Below are 12,421 nucleotides of genomic sequence, written 5' to 3' on the forward strand. Positions count from 1 at the left end.
ATCACTGAGCAACTGCTTTATTTGGGTGTGAGCTATCTCCTAACCAGAACCAAAGCTCTTAAGGTCTGTTGATACATTGCTTATAGCATTTATTACTGTTGAAGCACATCCTATTGCCCCTACCAGATTAATCTTCAGAACAGGCAACATACTTACCTTTATTCCCATAGCAAATAGCACACAGTAGGAATTCAAACAATGACTGCCTGAATAAGTATCATGCTGAAAACTGAAATGGACACTACTTATATGGCTGTGCACATGAAATCATATATTACTGTTTATACTTTTCCTGACTCTTTTAACTTTCTTTAAATTTATCTTATTAAATTTTCAGCTAGTTTTTCTTCATTTTTATATCTTATTGGTTTTATCATGTATCTTTATGTTTAAAAAGTAAATTTTATTATAAAAATTATGCATGTTCATTATAGAAAACAAATAATAAAGAAAAAAATCACTATTTTGGTTTTCTTTCCTTTTTCTGTATGCATATATGCACACATTTGGACCATACTATACATATTATTGGTTTTTTTCTGTAAAGGGCCAGACAGTAAATGTTTTTGGCTTTGCAGTTCATACAGTTTCTGTCAACCCTGCCACTGTGATGAGAAAAGGAATGGGTGAGGTTGTGTTCCAATAAAATTTCACTTACAAAACCAGGCAGCAAGCCTCAGGTATTGTTTGCTGACCCTTATTTTCTATTATTAAACAAGCTTCAATGCATTATAATGACTGCAGAGGATTCTACTCTACAAATCCTCTATTGTTGGGTATTTGATCTTCTCTACCACTGGGATGTCTCCATTCTTTGTGCCCATTCACAATCATTTAGAAATAATTTCTAGAAGTGGAATTGCATTTCTAGAAGTAGAGTGTACAGCATTTTAAAGTTTTTTGATCCTAACTTATTTGCCAAGTTGTCATCCAAGAAGAACCTAAATAATAATGAGGGAACCACACTAAGACCTCAGGCAGGGGCAAACTACAGCCAGGCCCGGCCAGGCAAGGGCCAAATCTGATCATGCTCATCTCTGTTTACATATGAGCTCCTGCTGTTTTTGCCCTACAATGGCTACGGCTGACTTGAGTAGTTGCCACAGAGATCATATGGCTCACAAAGCCTAAAATATTTATACCTAGCTCTTTATAGAGAAAGGTTGCTGACTCAGAATGAGCAGCAAATGCAAAAGCCGAATCAGCTTAAAGAATTCAAAACACAAAGGAAAGACCTCAGTGGCTAGAATGTGGGGGACACCGGTGAACACTGAGGAAAGGGGAGGAGATGGGAGGTAGGTTGCGGCCACATTAAGTAGGGCCTTACAGACTATCAAGAAGTTTGGATTTGGATTTTATTTCAAGTGTAACAGGAAGCAGATCTTTCCCATTTTAGGCAACTGCATCATTACCAATCCCCAAAACTTGTAAGTCCTTTTTGGCTCTTTCTTTCTTATCTAATTTCCTTCCCTTTATATTTAATCCATCAACAAATTCTACTTATCTCGGAAATAAACCTCAAATCTGTCTATTTCTATTTCCTCTGTCACTCTCAGTACAAACTATCATTATCTAGTGCCACCTAACTGGTTTTCCTGCTTCTAAATCTTCCTCGTGCAATCCTTTCTCTTCATGGCAGCCAGAATAATCTTAAATCAGAAATCAGACCGGGTCATGCCCCTACCTCAAATTCTTCAATGGCTTCCCATCACAGAAGAAAACCCAAATTTCTCATAGTCTATGGAGCATAAAGCAAGCACTAATAAATCCTACCTTGATCCTGACTTGGGAATATACTCACTAAATCATTCAGATATGTCGATATTTGGTTTTGGATATATTTTATCATGTTAAGATCAGACTATTTCCTCTTTAGTAAAAGAGGAATGAACATTCAATTTTATAAAATGTCCTTTTATTATCTATTAACATGGTTACTTAAGCTTTCTCCTTTGACCTACTGATTTGATAACTTGGATCAACAGATGTCTTAATATGCTTGTATTTCTGGGAAAAATTCATTGTTTTAATATAAGCCTGTATCTGATTTGTAAATTTTTAAAGGATTTTTGCATCTATATTCATAAATTAAATTGGCAGAGTTTCCTTTTCTGTGCTAACTTTCATTTTCAGGGCTACGCTAACTTTATAAAACAAACCAGAAGGCAATGCAAATTTTTTCTATGCTTTGGGACAATTTAAAGACCACAGGAATGATCTATTTCTTGAAAGTTTCAAAGATTTCTCCTACAAAATCACTGGGGTCCAGCACTGTAGTTAGGGGTGGAAGTGGTGGTGCTTGTTCTTTAATAACTTTAATTTCCCCCTCGCTATTGCTATATTCAGTTTTTATACCCCTTCCTAAATGATATCATTTAGATTTTCCTAGAAAACCATGTGTTTCAGTAAGACTTTCATATTACTATATAGTTACACTTAGTATTCTGTCTTTTAAAGTAAACCTAAGGAAAATTTCAAGCATATCTAAAAGTAGACAGCATAGTATAACAAACCCTCACATACCCAGCGCTCAGCTTTAACAATTATCAACTCATGGCCAATCTTGCTTCATACACTCACTTCCCCCCACTCCCATAATTAATTATTTTGAAGCAAATCCCAGACATTATATCACTTCATCTGTAAATATTTCAGTTGTTATGATGTTTTAATCTCCTTCCTATCTGTGGTTATATCCTGTTTTGCTTTTCTAATGTTGTGCATTTGCTTTTGGTTTTTTTTTCCTGTTTTCTAATTCACTGATTTTAGAATTTATATTTAATTCTTTCCTCTTTCTTTTTATAGGTTTACTTTGTACTTCTTTTTCTAGCTTCTTTCACTGAGTCCTTAGTTCCTTAATTTGAATTCTCACTTATTAATAAATTTTTCTTTTAAGTATAATTCTAACAATATCATTTAAGATACTACTATATTCTAAGCACCATGCTTTCCATGCAATTATTTCAATTAATTCTCATGACAATGAGATAAGTACTATTATCCACACTACAGATGAAGAAACTGAGGCTTAGAGGGAAGTTAAGGAACCTGTTGCTCAAGTTCATACAGTTTGGAAGTGGGAATGGCTGTGACGGTGGTGGGAGCATGACCAGGCAATTCTATCTGGGGAGGGAGTGTGTATATGAATGGCCAGTGGCTGACTTAGGTCAGAAATCAGGAGGGGCTAAACCTTCTGGTAAGACTCTGAAGGAAGACAGCTCAGTAGAGGGTCCATAGCAGAGTTCCTGAACACTTCTCTGCATCATGCATTATATTTGTCTGGTGAAACCCTCACCCTGGTCAAATCCAATTATCAACCATCTTCATGGCTCCATGATGGCTGAATCCTGCTGGAGAAAAATCCATCCCTATGATAAAAACTTACAGTTAACATGTTCTTAACTGATTCCTTTGGGTATATTTTTTTGTATGCATCATTCAATTTTTCAGACACTAAAGGGTTTAATCTCTAAGGGTTTCCATTTAAGTACAGGAGAATTATTCTCTAGCACACATCCATCAATAGATAATGTTATAAAGTGTTAAGGTTCTGAGGTTTTAAATCAGGGATGAGAAATAAGTTGCATGGTCATTAATTTGAACCAAATGGTAGTGGCTTCCTAGAGTAACTGAGAGAGGTTGCTTCTAAGGTCCTGTCTCAATGGAAAGTGAGCTATGCTCCACTTGCAATATCTCCCATGAGCAAGGAGAGAGGGTGAGGGGGCAGCAGCACTAATGTTGCCCAGGTTGGAATCTTGCAGTAAGCAGCAAAATACCCTAGGTGGTATTGCTCGCCTCCCTACCCACATATTTTTTTTATGCTTAGCCTGGAGTTGTTTTTACTTAGTTATGTTTGTCTAAAATGGTTAAGTTAAGAAGACTCATTTAGGTAAAGAGGTTATAACTTTCAATATGCCAGTATCTCAGGCTGACTCAATAACCCATTAATACTTGAACAGAACTTAATCAAAAGAGTTTGCACTCTTTCCCATTACGGATTAGATCACTCAAACAAAAAAATGGGTATTGTGATGCACTGACTCGAGAGAGGAGAAGCAATTTTGGATCAGAGGCAGCATATGAGTTACGCAAGCCACGATAAAAAAAAAAAGTGGGGGGTTATTTTTGAAAAAGCTCTTACAGGTGGAGGAAAGGGACACTAGGAACTAAAAAACTAGCCCTGAAAGAGAGTCAAAAATGTACCAAAGGAAAACCTTACATGGCTGGAAAATTTGTCTATTATACACATACTCCATTTTAATGCCACCATGCAGTGCTAATTATGCTGCTATTTATCTTAGAAATATTTTCTAAGTGCTATATACTTAAATCTACTAAAGTATATTTTTCCCATGCTCTGAGTGCTAAAATATACTCTCAGCCAATGAGGGTTAGAACAACAGACAATACACAATTAGTCAGTAAGGGTCGTTACTGTGCCACTCCACAAATGTTCCCTGCCAATGAACACTCCATTGTACTTTCCTGTGTTGAGTGGGTCCTTCACTGTCTCTTGTCTCCTCTGCTAGGGCTTCTCTTTCTATAGTTTATTTTGTGTTTGACCCTGGATAACCGCAAGAGGTGCGCAAATGTGTGTTGGACTCACGGCTATGAGTATCATTTTGGATGTTCAAATGCAAGTTTTAAGGCAGCTCAAGGGAACGTTTAAGGAAAGAGGAAACCAGCAGACAACTGGGAACTGATGAAATTCCCTGGATATTGTGAAGGCCATCATACACATCACTGCAGCCCTAGGGTTACCACATGAATGGTAGCTGGAATAACAGCATGTGTGGAAGTTGGAAGAAACTACTGCTAAAGACCCATCATGACTTCAAGGGATTTGAAAAGAACAAGGCACTGCCTGTGTCCTTCATAGGGGTGCCTCTCCTTAACTTGGCATTTAAAGTCATCTACGACCTATCTTCACTTTATCTTTTTAAACCATTTTTATCACTACTACTGTCAACAAGCTTTCTCCAATTCTTGAAAATCATGAATGTGACCATGATAAAACAGCTACAAAGACTGAGTTGATAAATACAGTGTTTAGGATTGTAGTAATATAATATGTACAAAGTTGATGTTATGAGCAATTAATGTATGCATGGTCATTAGAAATAAATGATATGGGGACAGAAGGGTCAAAGGACCAAGTTAAGAGAAAGTCAATTCATTTCATAATTTTGTCTGAGGCCAGGCCTATTGTCACTACAAAATAACTGAATACCATCCTAGTTACTAAGGGGCACACTTTATCCCTGGGGAATAGTCTGAGAGAGCAGGATCAGCCTCTGGAAGGAAGAGGACAGGAAAATTAACACTTACTGGCCTCTTACTTTGTGCTAGGTACTTATTTATCTCCTTTAATTCTTAAGCCTCAGAAGAACCTTTGCCTGGTACTGCAAGAATCATTAAGAGAATTATTTCCCCACTAAGCAAGAAACTGCTTTAATGATTCTTGGACGACTATGGAGACCTAAACAGTCAAGATTCCCTATTTCTTCAGTATGGATCATGCAGAGGATGGAGGCCTCTGGCCACCTGAGAAAGGATGGAAAATTCTGGGGTCCAGGGAGATATCTTGGCTTGAGGTGCTTTATGGCACTCTACCTTCTGCTATGAAGGCAGTCTCTCTCCCACCACAATAAAGGATAAAAATAATCAAGTTTCTCCAACAGGGAAGGAAGAACAAAAGACACTGGCTAGAGCAAGTTAATTGGTGAGAAATTCAACTAATTACACATAAATATGGATTAATATGCAAACATTCCTAGGGGAGGGAGATAGCTAAAGGTGATGATTATCTGTTATATTCTGGTATGAATCAATTTAATCAGATAAATTTTCTTATATTTTATGAGATACGTGGAGGAAATTAAAGTTTTTACTTTAGGTGAGTAAAGACAAAAAAGGATCGTGTCTTTAGAAAGCCAGAAGAAAGGAAGATAGTGTTAAAATTCCAGAAGATGGGAAGGGAAGCAGATCTAGGATAGGGAAGGAGGCAGACTGCAGGGCAAAGCACAAAGAGAAATGAGGGACAGATGAGGTGTGAAGAAGGGAAAAATCCAGCCAGAATAAAATGGCTCTACTGCAAATAGAAACCAGGGGACATGTTCAAGAGACATCACAGGGGCAGCTTCATATGGCAAGAAAGGCTGAGTGAAGGTATTTTATGTTTAGGTAAAATTCAGCTCTTCTTTATGACTATCATTCCAGTCAAATTGATTTAGCTACCTCAAACACATCTCACTTTTTCCCCCTTTTGGCTTTTGTTTACACTATTTTCACATGAGAATGCCTTCACCCAAATATTGACATTTACTTCTCAAAATTCTATACCTAAAATTTCATGTGTTCTGTGAATTTTTACCTGATTATGCCAGTCACAATTAGTTTTATTTTAAATTCTACTTAAATTTTTATCAAAGGTTAAAGGGTCAAATAGTACCACAAGGCTTACACAACAAAAAAGCAGCAGTACCCAGTACTCACGGTATCCTTTTAGCTGTTTTGGTTGTTCCCCCTGGTATTTATCTCTGTATGATAAATAATAACTTTACACTACTTTCTCTTGATTCATCAACTTCAGATATTACCTTTAGACATCCTATTATGGATGACTTAACTCTCACAAGTTTTGCTTAAATCAATATTTAGTCTTTACAATTATTATGGCTATGTAAGCAGTGTTCACTGCTGATGTAAGGAATATATTCTAGTTACATTTCTTGTATAAAACTTCTGTTTTTTCTTAAGTTTACAGTTGCTTTGTTTTTAAATTTGCTTTCTTTTCCTTGTACTTATCTCAAATTCTTTTAACTCTGCCTCTCAAGTGAATTTCCAATACACAAACCTATTGGATAATTCATCACTTTTATTTTTTATTTTTCCTGGAGACAGCCTTCCTGGAATCATCTGTCTGTTTCCATCGGGACTGAGTACTCACTAGGCCTACTGAGTGAACTAGCCTTCTGAACCACACTTTATTCATCATATGGGAAGGAACTTCCTTCATTGTGCTTGTAAATGTTGGATTCTTTGTTGCCTGAATGCTATGTCCCTTTTTCTTAGTTAATAACCCTCTAGTGTTGCAGAGACCATTTTCCAGCAACTTACTAAGAATAGGCATATGTCAAAAAATATCTTGGTTGAAAATCATTTCCACCAAGCATTTCAAAGGCATTGTTCCTTGTCTTTTAACTTCCCATGTTGAAATGTCTGATATTATTCTTATACCCAGTCCTTTATATATGATATTTGAAAAAATCTCTAAAAGCTTGTCTTAGTCCATTTGGGTTGCTACAACAAAATACCGTAGTTTGGGTGGCTTATATTAAACAACAGAAATTTATTTCTCACAGTTCTGGAGGCTGGGAAGTCCAAGTCCAATTTGCTAGCAGATTCAGTGTCTGGTAAGGATCTATTTCCTGGTTCATGGATGCCCATCTTCTCACTGTGTCCTCACGTGGCAGAGGGGACAAGGGAGCTCTCTGGGATCTCTTTTATAAGGGCATTAGTCCCATTCATGAGGGCTCCACCCTCATGACATAACCACCTCTCAAAGGCCCTACTTCTAAAGACCATCACACTGGGGATTAGGCTTCACTATATGAATTTTAGGGGGATACATTTAGTCCACAGCAAAACTTTTAGGGTCTTCCCTTTATCCCCGGTGTTTTGATATTTCATAATAATGATCCTTCTTGAAGGTAGGGATTTGTTTTTTATTAATAAGCTTTCAGTAGGCTGTTTTAATCTGGAGACTCATGGTCCTCATGTTGGGAAAAAGTTTTTTTGGTATTTTAGTACTCCACCTAATCTAAGAGCATGATTACCACTCTACCATTATGAAAGAAAAAATGCTGCCAATTAAAATGTGTCACACCACTGATTATAACAAACATTCCAATTTTGGAGATATTAAAATGTGGAGAAAAAAACATGTATCTTATGGTATTTCTTTCCTAATTTCTTCCCCTCCATTTCCCTTTTGTCTCTTTCTGGAATTCCTATTAGGTAGATGTTAGACTGCTCCTCTTTCTTTTTCTCTCCTATTTTCTATCTCTTTGTCTTGTTCTATTTTTGGGGGAGGTTTCCTCAATTTTAGCTTCTAAATATTCTACTAAAATGTAAAACATTCCTATCGTATTTTTAATTTTTAACAGTTTGTTCTTTTTCTGATCTTTTTTTTTTTTAAATAGCATCCTACTCTTGTTTTAGGGAATCTATTTAATCTCTTAACACTCAGAGGATATTAATTTACCTTTCATTTTTCCTGCATTGTCTGTTCCTCCAAGATTTTATTCTTTCATGTTGGAAGCCTTCCTCAAATGTCTGGTGATATCTGGCTTTTCACTCATATTTAAGAGTGAGACACTAAGAAGTAGACCAGGGGCCGGCCCCGTGGCTGAGTGGTTAAGTTCACACGCTCTGCTTCGGTGGCCCAGGGTTTCGCCGGTTTGGATCCTAGGTGCGGATATGGCACCGCTCATCAGGCCATGCTGAAGCGGCGTCCCACATAGTACAACCAGAGGCACTCACAACTAGAATATACAACTATGTATTAAGAGGGTTTGGGGAGAAGAAGGAGAAGAAAAAAAAAGAAGATTGGCAACAGTTGTTAGCTCAGGTGCCAATCTTTATTAAAAAAAAAAAAAAAAAGGAAAGAAATAGACCAAATGTTCCAGAGCTTGTTAACTGGTAGGCTTTCTTATAGGTTAACTGGCCAAGTAGTCAGCCTTTACATGAAAGATCTCCCAAATGTCTGTATCTGAAGGTCTCTTATCAGGGACCATTCAACTTCTTCAGAAAAGAAGGTTCCACTCTCCTGTCTGGGGAATATGGTCCTAGTTGGTGGAATGGGTAGGGAAAGGGACCATATCACCATTCTGTAGTAGGCTTGCACTTGATCTTCCTGTTCCCACCCCAGTGCCTCATCCCACTTCCTACTATACCTGGGGTTCCCCAAGTCTGGATCCTCTTTATAAGGATAACTTCCTCTTGTGACAACTCTCTTATCTGCTTTTCATATTTATATATTGTTGCTCAAATTACAGAAGTCTTCTAATTTCAAAGACCACGTTTCTGTTCCTTTTTCTCCTTGTTGTTTTGGGTGATGATTTCCCAGAGAAGAGGACAAAAACAGCTTTATTTTACCATTTTAAAATTGCAAGTTTCCCTTGTATGCTTTTGTGTCTCCAACAACCTAGCAGAGTTCTTGGCATTTAATAGACATTCATTAACCACTTGGTTAACCACTTGGTTAATGAATGATTAGATGTAGCCATAGTCTAAGCAGCTGTAACAAGAAAAGCCCAAAATGCAATGGCTCAAACAAGGTAAGTGTCTATTTTTCTCTCATGGAGCAGTCCATAGGTAAGTGGGTAGGTTAAGGTGAAGAGATGTCGCTAGATCATTAGGCCATCAAAGGACCCAAGTTTCTTCTCTCTTGGTATTCTTCATCCATCCTACGGTCTTGTCACGGTCAAAATTGGCTTATCATCACACTCTGCATTCTGGCCCATGGAAAAGGGGCCAATGAATCTACAACAAAGCCTACCAGTCGACAAGCTCCATACACACAATTATTATCTTGCAGTTTCTATGGACAGGAATCTGGGCCAACAAACACATGAGCTTGGAAGCAGATTCTTCTCTAGTCAAGGTTCAGATGAGACTCTAGCCCTGGTCAACTCCTTGACTGCAATCTGTGGAGACTAAACCAAAGGACCCAGTTAAGCTGTGCCCAGATTCCTGGCCCACAGAAACTATGAGATAATAAATGTAGGTTGTTTTAAGCTACTAAGTTTGGGGCAATTTGTTATGCATCAAATACACAACTAATGCAACATCTCAACTTTCACCATTTAAATTATCAGTAATTGACAAAATGAAAACTTTAAATTGTACGTTAAAGGCAGATACGATTTAAAAGTATAAGGCTAATACATATTTTGACAGTCTTTTGGATTTAACACCATTAAAGACAAATTAAATATTAGGCTTTTATCTTATACTTAAACCTAATTCTTATAATCTGGAATGACCTGCTCAACAGCTTCACCCACACTGCTGGTAACATCTTAGTTCTGTACCTTTTCAACCTATCTCTAGAATGCAGTTTTCTTCCAGATGTAAATGTTACTAATGCTGTGAGTACTCTGAAGGAAAGTATGAACCATATAATACCACAATAGAAAATGCTTTGACTTTAGACTAGAGAGAACAAAAAATCTGAAGGTTTAGGAATTGTTACATAAAGAAAAAAAGATAGCTGGTGGCAGAAAAAAAAATCAATAATAGCACTCACTGATTATTTTCACATTTGCTTAAATGCTAATAAATATATACTATAGACCAATGAAGTAAAATGCCTCAAATGGTTTGGGAGGTGCAGAAATCTAGACCAAATATGAAGGCAGTCTCAGGCATTAGGCCCCATGCTCAGGTCCCTGTGTTAGCCAAAACTTAATTCAGGCACTCATTTAATTAACAAGTAACCCCTAAACCAAACCCTAACCTCTAACCCTAACCTTATTGAACACCTACTGTGTACTGGGTGCTAGACATGAAACAAGGAATAAGTCAGACCTGGTCACTGCCTCATGCAGCTCACAGTTTAGCAGGAAATATAGACAAGCAAATTGGCAGTGGAATCTAGTGTGGTGCTGCCATTTAGGGCATGCAAAGGCTGCTATGGCAGCACAAAGGAAAAACACTTAACTCAGGGTAGAAATGGAAGTGGTAGTTGTATCAGGAAGACGTCTCAGCTGAAGTAATATCAAAATTTGGACCTGAAGGATGATCAGGAATTAACTGAAAGGGGTGGTAAGGGAAAAAAATTCTGGGAGAGGGAATATCACATATGAAGGCCCAGGAGCAAAAGAGAATCTGATACATTCAAGTGACTGGACTTTCAGGAGAGGGTAGAGGTGTGTGGCCGGAGATGACAGAGAGAAGTACACAGGGCCTGGTAGGTCACATTGCGGAGTTTGGACTTTATTTAAAGGAAGCACAGAACTACCGAAGGGTTTTAAGAAGAGTAAAATGATCTCACTATTCCATAACTGACATAATGTTCATGACAATTTGTTTGAGTTCTAAAAAGTTAACTTTCCGAAGATGTTAAAAAGTATATAGAAACATATAATTTTTTATGTACTAGCAATAACCAGATGGAGGACATAGCAGAAAAGAAATCTCACTTACAATATAATAAAAACTATAAAATACTCATGAATTATCTTAATAAGAAATGTACAAAACTATATGTAATAAATCATAAAATTTTGATAAAAGATATAAAAGAATCAGAACAAATGAATGTTCTTGGATGTGAAGATTCAATATTATTAAAATAATGTTCTTCATGTTAATCTGCAAATTTATTGCAATTCTGACAAAAATCCCAAAAAATTTTTCAGGAGTACTTGATAACTCGATTGTAAAGTTCATCTGGAAGATGTGTAAGATTACAATTTTGAAAAGTAAAAAGGTGGGAGGGCTTGCCTTGCCACATACAAAAAAACAAAACCCATATAATAAAAGCACAGTAATTGAAAATGTATGTAAAGTCAAAACATTCAGGGATGTTGTGGGTTGAATTATGTCCTCCAAAAGGTATGTTCAAGTCTAATCTCCGGTACCTGTGAATGTGATCTTATTTGAAAACAGAGTCTTTGCAGATGTAATAATGTTAAGATGAGGTCACACTGGAGTAAGGTGGGCCCTAATTCAGTGACTGGTATCCTCATAAGAAGACGGAAAATTGGACAGAGTCACACAGAGAGAAAGCCATGTGACAATGCAGGCAGGGATTGAAGTGATGTGTCTACAAGGCAAGAAATGCTAAGGACTGCCAGTGGTCACCAGAAGCTGAAAGAGGCAAGGAAGGATCCTCCCCCCGAGCCTTTGGAGAGAGCATGGTTCTGCTGACACCTTGATTTCGAACATCAAGTCTTCCAGACTGTGACAGAATAAATTTGTTGTTTTAGGCCACCCAGTTTGTGGCACTTCATTAGGGCACCCCTAGAAAACTAATACAAGGAGTATATGGCAATTATATATATGATAAAAGAGGGCTCTCAAATGAGTGGGAATAAGTGAGTTTTATTTATTCAATAAGTAGAGATTAGGACAACAAGCTATCTGCTAGGAAAGATAAGCTAGATTTCTACGTCACAACAGCTATCAAAAGTCCAAGCAGATCACAGATCTAAATACATAAAACAGAACCGTAAAAGCGACAGATGAAAATGTAAGAGGATATTTCTATAACCTTGGTGCAAGGAAGGATTTTCTAACGAAAACATAAAACCCAGAAGCCAGATCTGACCATTTAAAAACGAAAACTTCTGTACATACACAATGAAAGACAACATAATCAATGTTAAAAAAAACCAGGGAGAATATATTTGTA

The 12,421-nt window shown here is 37.2% G+C and overlaps 1 protein-coding gene across 17 annotated transcripts in view; it reads right to left on the minus strand.

Annotated features, from left to right (window-relative positions):
- The window catches only part of RPS6KA3 (ribosomal protein S6 kinase A3), a 112,083-nt gene that overhangs the window by 65,233 nt on the left and 34,429 nt on the right, over positions 1 to 12,421 (minus strand). For 3 of the 17 annotated variants that reach the window (XM_070603535.1, XM_070603533.1, XM_070603534.1), the window contains one exon: positions 8,267 to 8,546. The exons of the other annotated variants lie outside the window; for them this stretch is intronic. The gene's annotated coding sequence lies outside the window, so the exon portion shown is untranslated. The remainder of the gene's footprint in view (positions 1 to 8,266; positions 8,547 to 12,421) is intronic. 17 annotated transcript variants of the gene reach the window in all.

This window comes from Equus przewalskii, chromosome X, assembly GCF_037783145.1.
Source record: "Equus przewalskii isolate Varuska chromosome X, EquPr2, whole genome shotgun sequence".
NCBI lineage: Eukaryota > Metazoa > Chordata > Mammalia > Perissodactyla > Equidae > Equus > Equus przewalskii.